A 20,915-nucleotide genomic window follows, 5' to 3' on the forward strand; every position below is an offset into this window, starting at 1 on the left:
AAAATGGAAAAACTAAAGGGGTGTTCAATATGTAGGCTCACTCAGTGGACATTCTGAACCTTGTTTGAAGTCACTAGGTCACACGACCAACATGAATCTTTACATTTTGAAAAATGTATGTAAAGTCTTGTGAGATGAACACTGACAAACTAAAGGGTGTGCAATATAGAAGGGTAGTCAGTGGACATTCTGAACCTTGTTTGAAGTCAGTAGGTCACATACCAAGAAGCTATTGAAATTTGAATGTAAAAAATGTTTGTACTTTGTTTTACGCTCCCTAACTAATTCAACTAGGAATACAAAATGCTGCTCACATTTCATGTTTATTAGCTTGAATTAGTGTCCAAATCGTGAAAATAAGACCTGTGCAATGTTGTGCGCAATTTTTCCAACATCATGCCACTATTTGGAGTCTGTGGCTCAATTGGTTTGAAAGCTATTGAGGTTTGAAAGCGCAAACATCCGTCGAATATCCAACTTTGAAACTGTCTTTACCTCGGTCTTAAACGTTAGCTTTTTTACATGGCACATATTGCACTTTTACTTTCTTCTCCAACACTCTGTTTGTGCATTATTTAAACCAAATTGAACATGTTTCATTATTTATTTGAGACTAAATTGATTTGATTTATGTATTATATTAAGTTAAAATAAGTGTTCATTGTTCATTCAGTATGTTGTAATTGTCATTATACAAATATATATATATATATATGAAAATTGGCAGATTAATCGGTATCGGCTTTATTTGGTCCTCCAATAATCGGTATCAGCGTTGAAAAATCTAAATCGGTCGACCTCTAATTACTTGTGCCTTATTGCAAACAGGATGCATGTTTTGGAATATTTTTATTCTGTACAAATTTCCTTTTCACTATGTCATTTAGGTTAGTATTGTGGAGTAACTACAATGTAGTTGATTCATCCTCAGTTTTCTATCACAGCCGTTAAACTGTTTTAAAGTCACCATTGGCCTCTGTGAAATCCCTGAGCGGTTTCCTTCCTCTCCGGCAACTGAGTTAGGAAGGACGCCTATATCTTGGTACTGACTGGGTATTTTGATACACATCCAAAGTGTAATTATGAACTTCACCATGCTCAAAGGTATATTCAATGTCTGTTTTTTTACCCACCTACCAATAGGTGCACTTATTTGTGAGGCATGGGAAAACCTCCTCTGATACAGGTCCCATCTCCCTTTCATTTGAAACAATTGGGTGGATTGAACTGTCAACATTTCTGCAAGCTTTCATATATTTGGTTCTGATTGATCAATTTTTTAAAAATTGAGCTTGGAAGCTCATTGTTTAAAGAAACAATGTTTAGACTCAAACCGCATACACATATGTCTAACCATTGGACCCAATGACTTTATCTGTGATGGCAAACGTATCATATAATGTTGTTTAGGTGTAACATTGTGGTCTGGAAAAAGCTCCTTCCAATGTTTCAAATGATTTTCAATGAGTAACTTCAACCTAGACACAGTCACAATGGAAAGAACAAGTGCAAATACCATCTGTACAATCTTTATTTGCTCAATTATCAGTTGTATATATGCATTGACTTCCAAACTTTCCAAAACAAATGGCAATATCCTTATCAGGACAAGCATTTGCCCAGATGACTGTTTTTGTTTACCATCAAGACGATTCAAAACACATTTGATTTCCAATGGGCTATGCCCTCCAGAATCACATGCATAATTATTATAAATATGATTATAATTGCGGAGTTTGTTGCATGATATCAAAGGCTGGGAATTCAACTAACTTGCTCCTTCTATTGATCCCATATGTTGTTCTCAGGCTGTTGCGTAGCAAGTCCGTCTGTGCCTTTTCTATTTCATCACACTGTCTGATATGCTTCTCCAATGTCCTTTTAGTATATGCATCCTCAATTAAGTGTGACTGCATGTCCTCAAAAGAACACTCCCAGTGTGTGCACTTACTGTAGGCAAAGTCCACACCCTCTTTGAACCCTGCTAGTTTATGTTGTGCCAGGGTGTCTCCACAGAGAGAGACCATGGCACCATATATCGTTTTCTCTCCGTTAATAGTTAGCATTTAACCCCACTGTACAATGAATGCATCCATGTCTTCCTTGATTCTATTCAATATTACATCTACACCAGATTGACAGAGGTCTGCTGATCTAGCCATGGCAAGTAGCCTGATAGCAGCCAGTTTAGACCTGTATTTTGGATTTATATTTCCTAGGGTGTAGTACACCATTAACAACTTGGTTGTTGATGCAAAGGATCCTAAATGGATTACAGATCTCTATTTCATCCATGTACAGAACAATCTGCAATGCATTTGGTTTCTCTGAAAAAATAGGGATGTGATTTTAGAAGAGCACCATCAACAATGTCATGAAAAAAAAAACATTCCTTGCACATCTGGGGTCTTTTTTCAATCAGACAAAATCCTTGGGTGTGATAAGAACTGTTCTAGACTTTTGACTAATGTTACATATTAAAATAATTTGTCTTTGATGAAAATGACTTTTGATCCTCCACATTTCATCCTGCATATGGTTTGAGCAATGTGAATTTCCTCTGCATCCAAACAGCTAAACTGCTTCTTAATAACACTGTCCTGTCTAAATGTTGTTGCAACGCCAAAAAAAGGCTCATGAAATTGTCAATTGCATCTTTTTCAAGAAGACCTGATGTACATCCTGAATGCTTCTTTAGCACTGCCTCCATCTGCTTCCCGAGGTTGTCCAATAGTGATGATTGATATTGCTGTACCCCAGCAACAATGTCATTCACACCTTTCTGAAAGAGAAAGAGAGAAAGAGAGGTGGGGATATCATCAATCATGTATACCTATGATATTCAGATTTGCTTATGACATATCATTAACATAAGCCTAGTGGTTCGAGCGTTGGACTAGTAACCGAAAGGTTGCAAGTTCGAATCCCGAGCTGACAAGGTACAAATCTGTCGTTCTGCCCCTGAACAGGCAGTTAACCCACTGTTCCTAGGCCGTCATTGAAAATGAGAATTTGTTCTTAACTGACTTGCCTAGTAAAATAAAGGTAAAAAAAAAATAATAGGGATCAACAATAGTAAGGTGGACAACCTAGCACTGAGAATGAACTCAACCATCACTGAACCACTACAAAATGCTCTACATAATGTAACAAACCAAACACTGTGCTCTGCTCAGAAAAAGCATCTTACCTGTAGACGATGACGATGCTTGGCTCTGGCATTTATCACAAAAGTATCCTGACATGTGCAGGCTGGACATTACTAGTTCATGACAAGTATAATGTTTGTGACAGGAGAAGTGGTTGCGAAGACCGACTATGAATGCTATCAGTAAATCTAAGTAGTTCAAAAAATATGGTCAATGTCAGTAGATTGCCACCAACCGAGTAACTTACTTGTTGTACTGTGACAGCTCCATGTTGGTTAATGCCCCTTTTCCCTTCATCTGAGTCAGGTGTATGGAGTTGCTGATCAGTGATGCTGGAGTTAGCTAGAAGCTGATCGGGTTGAATGTTGTCCGGTGTACCACACATCAAAGAAACAGATGATTTTGAATTGGACTTAGTTTCACCAATAGTTCTATTTAAGTGTTTGTTCCTATTTATCATCGATTATTTTCACATTAACCCAGCTTTAACCATAAGAGTCATTATGGCTAAAATGATCGAATAGCCTAATGGACAGTATGACTTGGTCCGTGTTTCGTCCATTCATTAAAAAAATAAAAAAAATATCCAGAGAACAAAAAAAATGCTAGCTAGCTACTTACTTGTTCCGGTGGTGCTTGGCTTTCCTCCGATGGCTGTTCGTCTGGTCGGGTGCAATCAAGTAGGTGTTGAAGATGTTCTCTTTACATGATGGAAGGAATTGTACACTCTATATTCCTCCGTGCATCCGTCAATACCACAGAGCAACCAGAAATCAGGGCTGCGACTGTGCAAACTATTGATATGGCTCAATAACAGTTTCAATAAAAAGGCAATAAAAACGCAGCAGATAACGCACCGTCAAAGCATCTTGAACGTTACTAAAAGCAAACGCAAGTAAAACGTTCCCACTGCTTTCGATGAAATGGGCAGAAAGAAATGAAAATGATGTTCACAAGTATATATTATACAACCAGTAATTGATTGGATGTAGAGTAGAGAACAACTATACATGTATCACTCCGCTGTACAAGTGTTCTAATAACCGTAAATTACATTAACGATCGTTATCTATCTTAAATTGTAACAAACCGCAAAGATGAACTTATTTCCACAAATAACATTTGAGTTAAATATGAATGGTCGTCAGGAGAGGACGGTAACGTGTAGACCTACACAAAGTAGCATTAGCAAGCTAGTGTGTAGGAAAATGTATATGTGGTGCTTGGCAACAATCCAGTCCCAGACCAGTTGGGGAACTATGTGTGTTGGCAGAGCCAAATAAATAATTAAATAAATAAACAAATCATAATCAGTTGTCGCTTATTACTGTTAACTAATAAATTGCGCTTGTTGAACTGTTGTATAAAGCAATATCACACTCGAGGTCGTGCTGTTATATTGAATATTATTATCTACCTACGACCGAATCACAGCCTTGTTGATATTCAGCACTCCCTCTCAGGTGATTTTGCTGAACTGACGTACGTTCATCCCATTATCTAGCTCAATAAGGGAGGTGTTGATGAATTTCTACATGAGACCAAGTTGAAACACTGGACAGGGTGGATCAGGTATAGGTATAGTAAGGCAGTTTATTTTACAGAGTAGAGATATCTGGCATAGCGTGCTGCACGGACTCTCGTTCGTCTGGCTCTTATAGGGAACCTTCAGAAAAGAGCCCCGATACATTGTGTGCAGTTCATTTTATGCATGGGTATGACGTAGGTAGATTCTGGTAGATCAGGCCTCTGGTAGGTTGCTGGTAGTCGATTGGCAGTTCCCTCGACTGGTGTCGCCGCCATTGGCAGTTGGAAGAGTTCTTTGTCTTTGGAGCCCATTCCCAGGGGAGGGGGTGTGTGAGTGTGTGTATGGTGTGCGTTCCTGTCTTGGCAAGTCTGTGTGTGCACCCAAATGCAGCACTGTTGGATACCTGGCAGCCAAAGTGCAAACATCTGACACTCAAAATAGGAGGGATGTGCTTCATCCAGATCAATCAGGGCAACATGTGTCTGCTTATATCGTTTCATTTCTGGTTTCGAAATTGTTTAATGTGATTTATAACACAAACAATTTGTTGTTTGTTAGGAATCTGTGAAGAAGCAGCTTTTGAAAAGGATTCAGAATGTGACAACCCCCAAAAAGAAGCAGGGAGTGACCCCTTCAAGAAAGAGGCCACGAAGCCTTAGATTTCAGAGCAGCCAGGAGATGTCCACTGATGAGACTTGACGAATCCACCTTCTCAACCCTGATCTTGGAGAGATCCCCACTATCTAGATGCAGCACCCCAGTTGGGTGGTAAGTACACAAATTCAAATAGTGGATAGTGTTTCCGTATAAATGCAACTTCTACTACTACTCTAAATGAGGGACTAGAAACAAAGTGACTATTTAGTCTTCAGTGTTTCCTGTGGAATGAGAGGTTTGGGGGGGTAGTACCAGCGGAATCACTGGTCTTAATTTCAGTCTACATTTTTAAATGTTAATTGGTCGGGTTTGTTAGGTTTTCTGGCATCAGAAACTACTGAGAGCCTACAGAACCAGTCGAGAGACATAATACAACTCTACAGGAGATGTACAAAACCAAGGCCAGACCCAACCAGAAGGATGTTTCCGAGCTCCTCGACCTTGAATTCCAAGCAAGACGGGCCTTCATCGACTCTGAAGCTACTAAGGAGCAGGACAGGCCTACCAAGATGCTTCAGAGAACTGGATCATGTAAGCAAATGTATTAATTCTAAGTAGGCCAATGCTTCTTTAGCCTGGTTAACACCAGACCGAATCTCAAATGAGATATGGTGTGGGAACTGAGCAGCGTGAGAAGCCATAGCAGGGATGGGGGTAAACTATGGGTAAACTACTTCGGCAAATGCAAAAAGCAAGTGAGCTCGCGAGAATTCAGTCTGGTAGTAACCAGGCTAATGCTTCCTACGCCTCTAGCTAGATAGACATAGTTTTACACTGTCTGTCTGTCTGTCAGGTTATGGATGAACTCCGGCGGATCCTCAATCGAGGGAACTCCTGCTTCATACCTGAACTAAAAACAACAGGGCACACAGTTTTTTGGAGTGTTCAAAAAGGTCATGAAGCCACCGCTGCTGGACAAATGTAATTACTGGCTCTGTAGACAGTGGAGAATCCCATGACCAGTTTCATTTTTGTTTAAATAACTGGCTGCAGTAAATCAAATAAAATGTTAGTTTTTTTTTAACAGTGAAGCACTCAATCGCTATGATGAAGGCTTTACCAGATATATCCCATCACCTGTGGCTCCACTGATGACGTTAGGACATGCAAGTGAGGCTATGCTTCACATCCTTGAAGTAAGAAATGTGTGCAAGTATTAGAATTTCATAACATACAAAAAAAGTGTGAATTGTCTTTGTGGTCATATTTGTTTTTCTCTTTTTGTTTGTGTCAGTCTGCAGAAGACCCCAACACCTTTCTTCAGGCGAGACCACTCTTCAGCCCTGTCGTGATTGCTGTGTGAAACCAACTGCTTACTGGCTATTGGAACGATGCCTGTGGTGACCTTCCCAAAAGAGGACATCTATGCCAGCGTGACATATCTCATGGCATGGTATTACACCTTACATATCCCAAGTGCATTGCTACACTCCTCTCTGTGCTGCAGACAGAAGTCCTCTCGGACGCCATCCACGACCGGGACATGACTTCTTCATATAAAAGGCTATGGCTGAGTGGAAAAAGTTACTGACTAGGGTTGCCCAATAACAAAAAATAATTTCCAGTCCCGATTACAGAACTGTGTGTATTGGCCCATCCGAGAACCGATCCGATAACCTTTAAAATCGGCAGGGGCAGGGTGTTGTCGTTTATTATAAGAAGGTTTAAAGTACTGTTATGTTTGTTATCATCCCATTGGTATTACATTTTCACCTTGACCACCAATGGCCTTTGTTGTTGTTTATGCATCCTTTGTTCTGCCCATATCAGCCTCTGGATATACTGAGTCCTCAATAAAGTAGTGAAAAGAAATTAGATTCATTCTTTATTTAAGCAAGCCAATCTTGTTTCTAGTAGTATTACAAGTACATTTATCTTAGTCAGGTTTACTTATTTTAAGCACAATATGGTATTTTTCTGTAAATTCCTGGGCATATTGCCTTATTTCAGACGATTGCAATAGCATTGGATTCTAAATTTAAGCACATTTTCCAACATAATTGAGAAAATTATTCTTAAATATTCTTTGTATCCAGACAAATGACTTGTTTTTAGTCTGAACGCACTAGGTTTAAGATATCTGCGCTCTTTGAGACTAGATATTTTTAACTTGTTTAAAAAATCTTGGCGAGGAAAATTTTCCTGTTCTGTTGGCAGATAATTTGGCTTATTTTAGTAACATTTCCCTAACTGTATTGCTTTTTTTTCTTGATTTTTAGAGCGGACTTTTTGCAGTGTATATGTTGATTTGTTTAACACTTTTTGGGTACTACATGATTCCAAATGTGTTATTTCATAGTTTTGATGTGTAGACTATTATTCTACAATGTAGAATATCTCAAAGTGATGTACAGAAACCCAGCCTAAAACCCCAAACAGCAAGCAATGCAGGTGTAGAAGCACGGTGGCAAGGAAAAACTCCATAGAAAGGCCAAAAACTAGGAAGAAACCTAGTGAGGAACCAGGCTATGAGGGGTGGCCAGTCCTCTTCGGCTGCGCCGGGTGGAGATTATAACAGAACATTGCCGAGATTTTCAAACATTCATAGATGACCAGTAGGGTCAAATAATAATAATCACAGTAGTTGTAGAGGATGCAACAGGACAGCACCTCAAGAGTAAATATGAACAGTTTAGGGTTCCATAGCAAAATGTTTGTGTTAGGCTATAAAACAGATTGATCAAACAAAAGATCATTCATTGTGTAACAATGAGCATTTGGATTGCAAACAGATGAAGATCGTCAAAGGTAAACAATTTATTTTATTGCAGTATGTGATTTTGTTAGGCCTGTGCTGGTGTTGAAATGGTTGTTTTTTATGGGGCTCTATCCTCAGATAATCGCATCGTATTCTTTCGCAGTAAATGTTTTTAAAATCTGACAACGGGTTCGGATTAGAAGATTCTAGGCTTTCGATACATGTGACACTTTATTTTAATAAATGTTTAAAGACGATTTATGTAGCGCTCACCATATGTGGTTTGGAATTTCAGCCCGCTACCGGGTTCGTGCTCAGAGAGGTTAAGACTATTGACAACCTGAGGATGATTATAAAAATCGTTTGACATGTTTGACAAACTTATCGGTACTATGAGGATGTCTTCAGACTAAGCTGTTTTGGCTCTGGGAGTGTTTTGTCCACAGGTCGAACAGGTCATGGAAAATGCAAGTTCAGAAAGACAGCGTAGTGAAGAAATGTGAACATTAAAGCATCGCCCGAACAGGGACTTGAACCCTGTACCCTCAGATTAAAAGTCTGATGCTCTACCGACTGAGCTATCCGGGCTCTGCTTTTTCTTATTTTCATACACCTAACCTGCCGGGCAGAGGCACGTGCTGACGAGGGGGCATTGTCAGATGGTACAGTTCCCCAGAGAACCAGGTCTTCATTCCAAATGATACAGTCAACAAAATCTGAACTAGGCATCCCCTCCAAAAAACACATTGTACAAGACCTCGTGGCGCAAAGGTAGCGCGTCTGACTCCAGATCAGAAGGTTGCGTGTTCAAATCACGTCGTGGTCAGGGATTTTATGTGTGCAATATCTGCCTTCTTTACACAGCGAAGTCAATGAATCAGCACAAGAACCAATGTGGCTTTACAAAAACCACCAAACCAATGCTGCTTAAGATGATAATTGTCTCTCACAGAAGCATGGCACACTGCAAATTCCTAAATCAGATGATGCTGTGTGATTGACAGACTTAAATCAGTCTTCGAACAAGGAGTTTAACTTCTTTTGGCTTGGAGGCAGTATTTCGGCATATGGATGAGAAGCGTGCCCTGTTACTCAGACCCAGAAGCTCAGATATGCATATAATTGGTAGATGTGGATATTAAACACTCTAGTTTCCAAAACTGTTAAAATCGCGTCTGTGCGTATAACAGAACTGATACGGCAGGCAAAAACCTGAGGAAAATCAATCCAGGAAGTGGGATTTTTTTGATGTGGGTAGTTTTCAATTGAATGCCTATTGAGTTTCTAATGGGTTCGGACCCAGATTGCAGTTCCTATGGCTTCCACTAGATGTCAACAGTCTTTAGACATTCTTTCAGGCTTCTTATCTGAAAAATTAAGAAGAACGAGACCTTTCTGTCAGTGCTTAGGAAGCATGCAGTGCTGGTTTGCGAGCGTGACCGAGTGCGCACCCCTCGTTGTTTTTCCTTTCTATTGAATACGCTATTGTCCGGTTGAAATATGATCGATTATTAAGACAATCGACAACCTGAGGATTCATTTTAACATGGTTTGACAAACTTTATCGGTACTATGAGGATGTCTTCAGACTAAGCTGTTTTGGCTCTGGGAGTGTTTTGTCCACAGGTCGAACAGGTCATGGAAAGTCAAGGAAAATGCAAGTTCAGAAAGACAGCGTAGTGAAGAAATGTGAACATTAAAGCATCGCCCGAACAGGGACTTGAACCCTGGACCCTCAGATTAAAAGTCTGATGCTCTACCGACTGAGCTATCCGGGCTCTGCTTTTTCTTATTTTCATACACCTAACCTGCCGGGCAGAGGCACGTGCTGACGAGGGGGCATTGTCAGATGGTACAGTTCCCCAGAGAACCAGGTCTTCATTCCAAATGATACAGTCAACAAAATCTGAACTAGGCATCCCCTCCAAAAAACACATTGTACAAGACCTCGTGGCGCAAAGGTAGCGCGTCTGACTCCAGATCAGAAGGTTGCGTGTTCAAATCACGTCGTGGTCAGGGATTTTATGTGTGCAATATCTGCCTTCTTTACACAGCGAAGTCAATGAATCAGCACAAGAACTAATGTGGCTTTACAAAAACCACCAAACCAATGCTGCTTAAGATGATAATTGTCTCTCACAGAAGCATGGCACACTGCAAATTCCTAAATCAGATGATGCTGTGTGATTGACAGACTTAAATCAGTCTTCGAACAAGGAGTTTAACTTCTTTTGGCTTGGAGGCAGTATTTCGGCATATGGATGAGAAGCGTGCCCTGTTACTCAGACCCAGAAGCTCAGATATGCATATAATTGGTAGATGTGGATATTAAACACTCTAGTTTCCAAAACTGTTAAAATCGCGTCTGTGCGTATAACAGAACTGATACGGCAGGCAAAAACCTGAGGAAAATCAATCCAGGAAGTGGGATTTTTTTTGATGTGGGTAGTTTTCAATTGAATGCCTATTGAGTTTCTAATGGGTTCGGACCCAGATTGCAGTTCCTATGGCTTCCACTAGATGTCAACAGTCTTTAGACATTCTTTCAGGCTTCTTATCTGAAAAATTAAGAAGAACGAGACCTTTCTGTCAGTGCTTAGGAAGCATGCAGTGCTGGTTTGCGAGCGTGACCGAGTGCGCACCCCTCGTTGTTTTTCCTTTCTATTGAATACGCTATTGTCCGGTTGAAATATGATCGATTATTAAGACAATCGACAACCTGAGGATTCATTTTAACATGGTTTGACAAACTTTATCGGTACTATGAGGATGTCTTCAGACTAAGCTGTTTTGGCTCTGGGAGTGTTTTGTCCACAGGTCGAACAGGTCATGGAAAGTCAAGGAAAATGCAAGTTCAGAAAGACAGCGTAGTGAAGAAATGTGAACATTAAAGCATCGCCCGAACAGGGACTTGAACCCTGGACCCTCAGATTAAAAGTCTGATGCTCTACCGACTGAGCTATCCGGGCTCTGCTTTTTCTTATTTTCATACACCTAACCTGCCGGGCAGAGGCACGTGCTGACGAGGGGGCATTGTCAGATGGTACAGTTCCCCAGAGAACCAGGTCTTCATTCCAAATGATACAGTCAACAAAATCTGAACTAGGCATCCCCTCCAAAAAACACATTGTACAAGACCTCGTGGCGCAAAGGTAGCGCGTCTGACTCCAGATCAGAAGGTTGCGTGTTCAAATCACGTCGTGGTCAGGGATTTTATGTGTGCAATATCTGCCTTCTTTACACAGCGAAGTCAATGAATCAGCACAAGAACTAATGTGGCTTTACAAAAACCACCAAACCAATGCTGCTTAAGATGATAATTGTCTCTCACAGAAGCATGGCACACTGCAAATTCCTAAATCAGATGATGCTGTGTGATTGACAGACTTAAATCAGTCTTCGAACAAGGAGTTTAACTTCTTTTGGCTTGGAGGCAGTATTTCGGCATATGGATGAGAAGCGTGCCCTGTTACTCAGACCCAGAAGCTCAGATATGCATATAATTGGTAGATGTGGATATTAAACACTCTAGTTTCCAAAACTGTTAAAATCGCGTCTGTGCGTATAACAGAACTGATACGGCAGGCAAAAACCTGAGGAAAATCAATCCAGGAAGTGGGATTTTTTTTGATGTGGGTAGTTTTCAATTGAATGCCTATTGAGTTTCTAATGGGTTCGGACCCAGATTGCAGTTCCTATGGCTTCCACTAGATGTCAACAGTCTTTAGACATTCTTTCAGGCTTCTTATCTGAAAAATTAAGAAGAACGAGACCTTTCTGTCAGTGCTTAGGAAGCATGCAGTGCTGGTTTGCGAGCGTGACCGAGTGCGCACCCCTCGTTGTTTTTCCTTTCTATTGAATACGCTATTGTCCGGTTGAAATATGATCGATTATTAAGACAATCGACAACCTGAGGATTCATTTTAACATGGTTTGACAAACTTTATCGGTACTATGAGGATGTCTTCAGACTAAGCTGTTTTGGCTCTGGGAGTGTTTTGTCCACAGGTCGAACAGGTCATGGAAAGTCAAGGAAAATGCAAGTTCAGAAAGACAGCGTAGTGAAGAAATGTGAACATTAAAGCATCGCCCGAACAGGGACTTGAACCCTGGACCCTCAGATTAAAAGTCTGATGCTCTACCGACTGAGCTATCCGGGCTCTGCTTTTTCTTATTTTCATACACCTAACCTGCCGGGCAGAGGCACGTGCTGACGAGGGGGCATTGTCAGATGGTACAGTTCCCCAGAGAACCAGGTCTTCATTCCAAATGATACAGTCAACAAAATCTGAACTAGGCATCCCCTCCAAAAAACACATTGTACAAGACCTCGTGGCGCAAAGGTAGCGCGTCTGACTCCAGATCAGAAGGTTGCGTGTTCAAATCACGTCGTGGTCAGGGATTTTATGTGTGCAATATCTGCCTTCTTTACAACAGCGAAGTCAATGAATCAGCACAAGAACTAATGTGGCTTTACAAAAACCACCAAACCAATGCTGCTTAAGATGATAATTGTCTCTCACAGAAGCATGGCACACTGCAAATTCCTAAATCAGATGATGCTGTGTGATTGACAGACTTAAATCAGTCTTCGAACAAGGAGTTTAACTTCTTTTGGCTTGGAGGCAGTATTTCGGCATATGGATGAGAAGCGTGCCCTGTTACTCAGACCCAGAAGCTCAGATATGCATATAATTGGTAGATGTGGATATTAAACACTCTAGTTTCCAAAACTGTTAAAATCGCGTCTGTGCGTATAACAGAACTGATACGGCAGGCAAAAACCTGAGGAAAATCAATCCAGGAAGTGGGATTTTTTTTGATGTGGGTAGTTTTCAATTGAATGCCTATTGAGTTTCTAATGGGTTCGGACCCAGATTGCAGTTCCTATGGCTTCCACTAGATGTCAACAGTCTTTAGACATTCTTTCAGGCTTCTTATCTGAAAAATTAAGAAGAACGAGACCTTTCTGTCAGTGCTTAGGAAGCATGCAGTGCTGGTTTGCGAGCGTGACCGAGTGCGCACCCCTCGTTGTTTTTCCTTTCTATTGAATACGCTATTGTCCGGTTGAAATATGATCGATTATTAAGACAATCGACAACCTGAGGATTCATTTTAACATGGTTTGACAAACTTTATCGGTACTATGAGGATGTCTTCAGACTAAGCTGTTTTGGCTCTGGGAGTGTTTTGTCCACAGGTCGAACAGGTCATGGAAAGTCAAGGAAAATGCAAGTTCAGAAAGACAGCGTAGTGAAGAAATGTGAACATTAAAGCATCGCCCGAACAGGGACTTGAACCCTGGACCCTCAGATTAAAAGTCTGATGCTCTACCGACTGAGCTATCCGGGCTCTGCTTTTTCTTATTTTCATACACCTAACCTGCCGGGCAGAGGCACGTGCTGACGAGGGGGCATTGTCAGATGGTACAGTTCCCCAGAGAACCAGGTCTTCATTCCAAATGATACAGTCAACAAAATCTGAACTAGGCATCCCCTCCAAAAAACACATTGTACAAGACCTCGTGGCGCAAAGGTAGCGCGTCTGACTCCAGATCAGAAGGTTGCGTGTTCAAATCACGTCGTGGTCAGGGATTTTATGTGTGCAATATCTGCCTTCTTTACACAGCGAAGTCAATGAATCAGCACAAGAACTAATGTGGCTTTACAAAAACCACCAAACCAATGCTGCTTAAGATGATAATTGTCTCTCACAGAAGCATGGCACACTGCAAATTCCTAAATCAGATGATGCTGTGTGATTGACAGACTTAAATCAGTCTTCGAACAAGGAGTTTAACTTCTTTTGGCTTGGAGGCAGTATTTCGGCATATGGATGAGAAGCGTGCCCTGTTACTCAGACCCAGAAGCTCAGATATGCATATAATTGGTAGATGTGGATATTAAACACTCTAGTTTCCAAAACTGTTAAAATCGCGTCTGTGCGTATAACAGAACTGATACGGCAGGCAAAAACCTGAGGAAAATCAATCCAGGAAGTGGGATTTTTTTTGATGTGGGTAGTTTTCAATTGAATGCCTATTGAGTTTCTAATGGGTTCGGACCCAGATTGCAGTTCCTATGGCTTCCACTAGATGTCAACAGTCTTTAGACATTCTTTCAGGCTTCTTATCTGAAAAATTAAGAAGAACGAGACCTTTCTGTCAGTGCTTAGGAAGCATGCAGTGCTGGTTTGCGAGCGTGACCGAGTGCGCACCCCTCGTTGTTTTTCCTTTCTATTGAATACGCTATTGTCCGGTTGAAATATGATCGATTATTAAGACAATCGACAACCTGAGGATTCATTTTAACATGGTTTGACAAACTTTATCGGTACTATGAGGATGTCTTCAGACTAAGCTGTTTTGGCTCTGGGAGTGTTTTGTCCACAGGTCGAACAGGTCATGGAAAGTCAAGGAAAATGCAAGTTCAGAAAGACAGCGTAGTGAAGAAATGTGAACATTAAAGCATCGCCCGAACAGGGACTTGAACCCTGGACCCTCAGATTAAAAGTCTGATGCTCTACCGACTGAGCTATCCGGGCTCTGCTTTTTCTTATTTTCATACACCTAACCTGCCGGGCAGAGGCACGTGCTGACGAGGGGGCATTGTCAGATGGTACAGTTCCCCAGAGAACCAGGTCTTCATTCCAAATGATACAGTCAACAAAATCTGAACTAGGCATCCCCTCCAAAAAACACATTGTACAAGACCTCGTGGCGCAAAGGTAGCGCGTCTGACTCCAGATCAGAAGGTTGCGTGTTCAAATCACGTCGTGGTCAGGGATTTTATGTGTGCAATATCTGCCTTCTTTACACAGCGAAGTCAATGAATCAGCACAAGAACTAATGTGGCTTTACAAAAACCACCAAACCAATGCTGCTTAAGATGATAATTGTCTCTCACAGAAGCATGGCACACTGCAAATTCCTAAATCAGATGATGCTGTGTGATTGACAGACTTAAATCAGTCTTCGAACAAGGAGTTTAACTTCTTTTGGCTTGGAGGCAGTATTTCGGCATATGGATGAGAAGCGTGCCCTGTTACTCAGACCCAGAAGCTCAGATATGCATATAATTGGTAGATGTGGATATTAAACACTCTAGTTTCCAAAACTGTTAAAATCGCGTCTGTGCGTATAACAGAACTGATACGGCAGGCAAAAACCTGAGGAAAATCAATCCAGGAAGTGGGATTTTTTTTGATGTGGGTAGTTTTCAATTGAATGCCTATTGAGTTTCTAATGGGTTCGGACCCAGATTGCAGTTCCTATGGCTTCCACTAGATGTCAACAGTCTTTAGACATTCTTTCAGGCTTCTTATCTGAAAAATTAAGAAGAACGAGACCTTTCTGTCAGTGCTTAGGAAGCATGCAGTGCTGGTTTGCGAGCGTGACCGAGTGCGCACCCCTCGTTGTTTTTCCTTTCTATTGAATACGCTATTGTCCGGTTGAAATATGATCGATTATTAAGACAATCGACAACCTGAGGATTCATTTTAACATGGTTTGACAAACTTTATCGGTACTATGAGGATGTCTTCAGACTAAGCTGTTTTGGCTCTGGGAGTGTTTTGTCCACAGGTCGAACAGGTCATGGAAAGTCAAGGAAAATGCAAGTTCAGAAAGACAGCGTAGTGAAGAAATGTGAACATTAAAGCATCGCCCGAACAGGGACTTGAACCCTGGACCCTCAGATTAAAAGTCTGATGCTCTACCGACTGAGCTATCCGGGCTCTGCTTTTTCTTATTTTCATACACCTAACCTGCCGGGCAGAGGCACGTGCTGACGAGGGGGCATTGTCAGATGGTACAGTTCCCCAGAGAACCAGGTCTTCATTCCAAATGATACAGTCAACAAAATCTGAACTAGGCATCCCCTCCAAAAAACACATTGTACAAGACCTCGTGGCGCAAAGGTAGCGCGTCTGACTCCAGATCAGAAGGTTGCGTGTTCAAATCACGTCGTGGTCAGGGATTTTATGTGTGCAATATCTGCCTTCTTTACACAGCGAAGTCAATGAATCAGCACAAGAACTAATGTGGCTTTACAAAAACCACCAAACCAATGCTGCTTAAGATGATAATTGTCTCTCACAGAAGCATGGCACACTGCAAATTCCTAAATCAGATGATGCTGTGTGATTGACAGACTTAAATCAGTCTTCGAACAAGGAGTTTAACTTCTTTTGGCTTGGAGGCAGTATTTCGGCATATGGATGAGAAGCGTGCCCTGTTACTCAGACCCAGAAGCTCAGATATGCATATAATTGGTAGATGTGGATATTAAACACTCTAGTTTCCAAAACTGTTAAAATCGCGTCTGTGCGTATAACAGAACTGATACGGCAGGCAAAAACCTGAGGAAAATCAATCCAGGAAGTGGGATTTTTTTTGATGTGGGTAGTTTTCAATTGAATGCCTATTGAGTTTCTAATGGGTTCGGACCCAGATTGCAGTTCCTATGGCTTCCACTAGATGTCAACAGTCTTTAGACATTCTTTCAGGCTTCTTATCTGAAAAATTAAGAAGAACGAGACCTTTCTGTCAGTGCTTAGGAAGCATGCAGTGCTGGTTTGCGAGCGTGACCGAGTGCGCACCCCTCGTTGTTTTTCCTTTCTATTGAATACGCTATTGTCCGGTTGAAATATGATCGATTATTAAGACAATCGACAACCTGAGGATTCATTTTAACATGGTTTGACAAACTTTATCGGTACTATGAGGATGTCTTCAGACTAAGCTGTTTTGGCTCTGGGAGTGTTTTGTCCACAGGTCGAACAGGTCATGGAAAGTCAAGGAAAATGCAAGTTCAGAAAGACAGCGTAGTGAAGAAATGTGAACATTAAAGCATCGCCCGAACAGGGACTTGAACCCTGGACCCTCAGATTAAAAGTCTGATGCTCTACCGACTGAGCTATCCGGGCTCTGCTTTTTCTTATTTTCATACACCTAACCTGCCGGGCAGAGGCACGTGCTGACGAGGGGGCATTGTCAGATGGTACAGTTCCCCAGAGAACCAGGTCTTCATTCCAAATGATACAGTCAACAAAATCTGAACTAGGCATCCCCTCCAAAAAACACATTGTACAAGACCTCGTGGCGCAAAGGTAGCGCGTCTGACTCCAGATCAGAAGGTTGCGTGTTCAAATCACGTCGTGGTCAGGGATTTTATGTGTGCAATATCTGCCTTCTTTAAACAGCGAAGTCAATGAATCAGCACAAGAACTAATGTGGCTTTACAAAAACCACCAAACCAATGCTGCTTAAGATGATAATTGTCTCTCACAGAAGCATGGCACACTGCAAATTCCTAAATCAGATGATGCTGTGTGATTGACAGACTTAAATCAGTCTTCGAACAAGGAGTTTAACTTCTTTTGGCTTGGAGGCAGTATTTCGGCATATGGATGAGAAGCGTGCCCTGTTACTCAGACCCAGAAGCTCAGATATGCATATAATTGGTAGATGTGGATATTAAACACTCTAGTTTCCAAAACTGTTAAAATCGCGTCTGTGCGTATAACAGAACTGATACGGCAGGCAAAAACCTGAGGAAAATCAATCCAGGAAGTGGGATTTTTTTGATGTGGGTAGTTTTCAATTGAATGCCTATTGAGTTTCTAATGGGTTCGGACCCAGATTGCAGTTCCTATGGCTTCCACTAGATGTCAACAGTCTTTAGACATTCTTTCAGGCTTCTTATCTGAAAAATTAAGAAGAACGAGACCTTTCTGTCAGTGCTTAGGAAGCATGCAGTGCTGGTTTGCGAGCGTGACCGAGTGCGCACCCCTCGTTGTTTTTCCTTTCTATTGAATACGCTATTGTCCGGTTGAAATATGATCGATTATTAAGACAATCGACAACCTGAGGATTCATTTTAACATGGTTTGACAAACTTTATCGGTACTATGAGGATGTCTTCAGACTAAGCTGTTTTGGCTCTGGGAGTGTTTTGTCCACAGGTCGAACAGGTCATGGAAAGTCAAGGAAAATGCAAGTTCAGAAAGACAGCGTAGTGAAGAAATGTGAACATTAAAGCATCGCCCGAACAGGGACTTGAACCCTGGACCCTCAGATTAAAAGTCTGATGCTCTACCGACTGAGCTATCCGGGCTCTGCTTTTTCTTATTTTCATACACCTAACCTGCCGGGCAGAGGCACGTGCTGACGAGGGGGCATTGTCAGATGGTACAGTTCCCCAGAGAACCAGGTCTTCATTCCAAATGATACAGTCAACAAAATCTGAACTAGGCATCCCCTCCAAAAAACACATTGTACAAGACCTCGTGGCGCAAAGGTAGCGCGTCTGACTCCAGATCAGAAGGTTGCGTGTTCAAATCAAGTCGTGGTCAGGGATTTTATGTGTGCAATATCTGCCTTCTTTACACAGCGAAGTCAATGAATCAGCATAAGAACCAATGTGGCTTTACATAAACCACCAAACCAATGCTGCTTAACATGACAAGCGTCTCTCACAGAAGCACACTGCAAATTCCTAAATCAGATGATGCTGTGTGATTGACAGACTTAAATCAGTCTTCGAACAAGGAGTTTAACTTCTTTTGGCTTGGAGGCAGTATTTCGGCATATGGATGAGAAGCGTGCCCTGTTACTCAGACCCAGAAGCTCAGATATGCATATAATTGGTAGATGTGGATATTAAACACTCTAGTTTCCAAAACTGTTAAAATCGCGTCTGTGCGTATAACAGAACTGATACGGCAGGCAAAAACCTGAGGAAAATCAATCCAGGAAGTGGGATTTTTTTTGATGTGGGTAGTTTTCAATTGAATGCCTATTGAGTTTCTAATGGGTTCGGACCCAGATTGCAGTTCCTATGGCTTCCACTAGATGTCAACAGTCTTTAGACATTCTTTCAGGCTTCTTATCTGAAAAATTAAGAAGAACGAGACCTTTCTGTCAGTGCTTAGGAAGCATGCAGTGCTGGTTTGCGAGCGTGACCGAGTGCGCACCCCTCGTTGTTTTTCCTTTCTATTGAATACGCTATTGTCCGGTTGAAATATGATCGATTATTAAGACAATCGACAACCTGAGGATTCATTTTAACATGGTTTGACAAACTTTATCGGTACTATGAGGATGTCTTCAGACTAAGCTGTTTTGGCTCTGGGAGTGTTTTGTCCACAGGTCGAACAGGTCATGGAAAGTCAAGGAAAATGCAAGTTCAGAAAGACAGCGTAGTGAAGAAATGTGAACATTAAAGCATCGCCCGAACAGGGACTTGAACCCTGGACCCTCAGATTAAAAGTCTGATGCTCTACCGACTGAGCTATCCGGGCTCTGCTTTTTCTTATTTTCATACACCTAACCTGCCGGGCAGAGGCACGTGCTGACGAGGGGGCATTGTCAGATGGTACAGTTCCCCAGAGAACCAGGTCTTCATTCCAAATGATACAGTCAACAAAATCTGAACTAGGCATCCCCTCCAAAAAACACATTGTACAAGACCTCGTGGCGCAAAGGTAGCGCGTCTGACTCCAGATCAGAAGGTTGCGTGTTCAAATCACGTCGTGGTCAGGGATTTTATGTGTGCAATATCTGCCTTCTTTAAACAGCGAAGTCAATGAATCAGCACAAGAACTAATGTGGCTTTACAAAAACCACCAAACCAATGCTGCTTAAGATGATAATTGTCTCTCACAGAAGCATGGCACACTGCAAATTCCTAAATCAGATGATGCTGTGTGATTGACAGACTTAAATCAGTCTTCGAACAAGGAGTTTAACTTCTTTTGGCTTGGAGGCAGTATTTCGGCATATGGATGAGAAGCGTGCCCTGTTACTCAGACCCAGAAGCTCAGATATGCATATAATTGGTAGATGTGGATATTAAACACTCTAGTTTCCAAAACTGTTAAAATCGCGTCTGTGCGTATAACAGAACTGATACGGCAGGCAAAAACCTGAGGAAAATCAATCCAGGAAGTGGGATTTTTTTTGATGTGGGTAGTTTTCAATTGAATGCCTATTGAGTTTCTAATGGGTTCGGACCCAGATTGCAGTTCCTATGGCTTCCACTAGATGTCAACAGTCTTTAGACATTCTTTCAGGCTTCTTATCTGAAAAATTAAGAAGAACGAGACCTTTCTGTCAGTGCTTAGGAAGCATGCAGTGCTGGTTTGCGAGCGTGACCGAGTGCGCACCCCTCGTTGTTTTTCCTTTCTATTGAATACGCTATTGTCCGGTTGAAATATGATCGATTATTAAGACAATCGACAACCTGAGGATTCATTTTAACATGGTTTGACAAACTTTATCGGTACTATGAGGATGTCTTCAGACTAAGCTGTTTTGGCTCTGGGAGTGTTTTGTCCACAGGTCGAACAGGTCATGGAAAGTCAAGGAAAATGCAAGTTCAGAAAGACAGCGTAGTGAAGAAATGTGAACATTAAAGCATCGCCCGAACAGGGACTTGAACCCTGGACCCTCAGATTAAAAGTCTGATGCTCTACCGACTGAGCTATCCGGGCTCTGCTTTTTCTTATTTTCATACACCTAACCTGCCGGGCAGAGGCACGTGCTGACGAGGGGGCATTGTCAGATGGTACAGTTCCCCAGAGAACCAGGTCTTCATTCCAAATGATACAGTCAACAAAATCTGAACTAGGCATCCCCTCCAAAAAACACATTGTACAAGACCTCGTGGCGCAAAGGTAGCGCGTCTGACTCCAGATCAGAAGGTTGCGTGTTCAAATCACGTCGTGGTCAGGGATTTTATGTGTGCAATATCTGCCTTCTTTACACAGCGAAGTCAATGAATCAGCACAAGAACTAATGTGGCTTTACAAAAACCACCAAACCAATGCTGCTTAAGATGATAATTGTCTCTCACAGAAGCATGGCACACTGCAAATTCCTAAA

General features: G+C 41.7%; 22 non-coding genes across 22 annotated transcripts; 11 read left to right on the forward strand and 11 right to left on the reverse strand.

The window, feature by feature from the left end:
* Positions 1-8,547: 8,547 nt before the first annotated feature.
* Positions 8,548-8,620, reverse strand: trnak-uuu (transfer RNA lysine (anticodon UUU)). Its single transcript has one exon. It is a non-coding gene; the product is annotated as a tRNA-Lys (tRNA).
* Positions 8,621-8,786: 166 nt separating this feature from the next.
* trnaw-cca (transfer RNA tryptophan (anticodon CCA)) lies at positions 8,787-8,858 on the forward strand. Its single transcript has one exon. It is a non-coding gene; the product is annotated as a tRNA-Trp (tRNA).
* Positions 8,859-9,737: 879 nt separating this feature from the next.
* On the reverse strand, positions 9,738-9,810 carry trnak-uuu (transfer RNA lysine (anticodon UUU)). The gene has a single exon. It is a non-coding gene; the product is annotated as a tRNA-Lys (tRNA).
* A 166-nt stretch (positions 9,811-9,976) lies between these two features.
* trnaw-cca (transfer RNA tryptophan (anticodon CCA)) lies at positions 9,977-10,048 on the forward strand. The gene has a single exon. It is a non-coding gene; the product is annotated as a tRNA-Trp (tRNA).
* An 880-nt stretch (positions 10,049-10,928) lies between these two features.
* trnak-uuu (transfer RNA lysine (anticodon UUU)) lies at positions 10,929-11,001 on the reverse strand. Its single transcript has one exon. It is a non-coding gene; the product is annotated as a tRNA-Lys (tRNA).
* A 166-nt stretch (positions 11,002-11,167) lies between these two features.
* trnaw-cca (transfer RNA tryptophan (anticodon CCA)) lies at positions 11,168-11,239 on the forward strand. Its single transcript has one exon. It is a non-coding gene; the product is annotated as a tRNA-Trp (tRNA).
* Positions 11,240-12,119: 880 nt separating this feature from the next.
* Positions 12,120-12,192, reverse strand: trnak-uuu (transfer RNA lysine (anticodon UUU)). Its single transcript has one exon. It is a non-coding gene; the product is annotated as a tRNA-Lys (tRNA).
* Positions 12,193-12,358: 166 nt separating this feature from the next.
* On the forward strand, positions 12,359-12,430 carry trnaw-cca (transfer RNA tryptophan (anticodon CCA)). Its single transcript has one exon. It is a non-coding gene; the product is annotated as a tRNA-Trp (tRNA).
* Positions 12,431-13,311: 881 nt separating this feature from the next.
* trnak-uuu (transfer RNA lysine (anticodon UUU)) lies at positions 13,312-13,384 on the reverse strand. Its single transcript has one exon. It is a non-coding gene; the product is annotated as a tRNA-Lys (tRNA).
* A 166-nt stretch (positions 13,385-13,550) lies between these two features.
* On the forward strand, positions 13,551-13,622 carry trnaw-cca (transfer RNA tryptophan (anticodon CCA)). The gene has a single exon. It is a non-coding gene; the product is annotated as a tRNA-Trp (tRNA).
* An 880-nt stretch (positions 13,623-14,502) lies between these two features.
* trnak-uuu (transfer RNA lysine (anticodon UUU)) lies at positions 14,503-14,575 on the reverse strand. The gene has a single exon. It is a non-coding gene; the product is annotated as a tRNA-Lys (tRNA).
* A 166-nt stretch (positions 14,576-14,741) lies between these two features.
* trnaw-cca (transfer RNA tryptophan (anticodon CCA)) lies at positions 14,742-14,813 on the forward strand. Its single transcript has one exon. It is a non-coding gene; the product is annotated as a tRNA-Trp (tRNA).
* An 880-nt stretch (positions 14,814-15,693) lies between these two features.
* Positions 15,694-15,766, reverse strand: trnak-uuu (transfer RNA lysine (anticodon UUU)). Its single transcript has one exon. It is a non-coding gene; the product is annotated as a tRNA-Lys (tRNA).
* A 166-nt stretch (positions 15,767-15,932) lies between these two features.
* On the forward strand, positions 15,933-16,004 carry trnaw-cca (transfer RNA tryptophan (anticodon CCA)). The gene has a single exon. It is a non-coding gene; the product is annotated as a tRNA-Trp (tRNA).
* Positions 16,005-16,884: 880 nt separating this feature from the next.
* On the reverse strand, positions 16,885-16,957 carry trnak-uuu (transfer RNA lysine (anticodon UUU)). Its single transcript has one exon. It is a non-coding gene; the product is annotated as a tRNA-Lys (tRNA).
* A 166-nt stretch (positions 16,958-17,123) lies between these two features.
* trnaw-cca (transfer RNA tryptophan (anticodon CCA)) lies at positions 17,124-17,195 on the forward strand. The gene has a single exon. It is a non-coding gene; the product is annotated as a tRNA-Trp (tRNA).
* Positions 17,196-18,074: 879 nt separating this feature from the next.
* trnak-uuu (transfer RNA lysine (anticodon UUU)) lies at positions 18,075-18,147 on the reverse strand. Its single transcript has one exon. It is a non-coding gene; the product is annotated as a tRNA-Lys (tRNA).
* Positions 18,148-18,313: 166 nt separating this feature from the next.
* trnaw-cca (transfer RNA tryptophan (anticodon CCA)) lies at positions 18,314-18,385 on the forward strand. Its single transcript has one exon. It is a non-coding gene; the product is annotated as a tRNA-Trp (tRNA).
* Positions 18,386-19,260: 875 nt separating this feature from the next.
* Positions 19,261-19,333, reverse strand: trnak-uuu (transfer RNA lysine (anticodon UUU)). The gene has a single exon. It is a non-coding gene; the product is annotated as a tRNA-Lys (tRNA).
* A 166-nt stretch (positions 19,334-19,499) lies between these two features.
* On the forward strand, positions 19,500-19,571 carry trnaw-cca (transfer RNA tryptophan (anticodon CCA)). The gene has a single exon. It is a non-coding gene; the product is annotated as a tRNA-Trp (tRNA).
* An 880-nt stretch (positions 19,572-20,451) lies between these two features.
* trnak-uuu (transfer RNA lysine (anticodon UUU)) lies at positions 20,452-20,524 on the reverse strand. The gene has a single exon. It is a non-coding gene; the product is annotated as a tRNA-Lys (tRNA).
* A 166-nt stretch (positions 20,525-20,690) lies between these two features.
* On the forward strand, positions 20,691-20,762 carry trnaw-cca (transfer RNA tryptophan (anticodon CCA)). The gene has a single exon. It is a non-coding gene; the product is annotated as a tRNA-Trp (tRNA).
* The last annotated feature ends 153 nt before the right edge of the window (positions 20,763-20,915 follow it).

The sequence above is a fragment of the Oncorhynchus kisutch genome, unplaced genomic scaffold (assembly GCF_002021735.2).
Source record: "Oncorhynchus kisutch isolate 150728-3 unplaced genomic scaffold, Okis_V2 scaffold1660, whole genome shotgun sequence".
Lineage (NCBI taxonomy): Eukaryota > Metazoa > Chordata > Actinopteri > Salmoniformes > Salmonidae > Oncorhynchus > Oncorhynchus kisutch.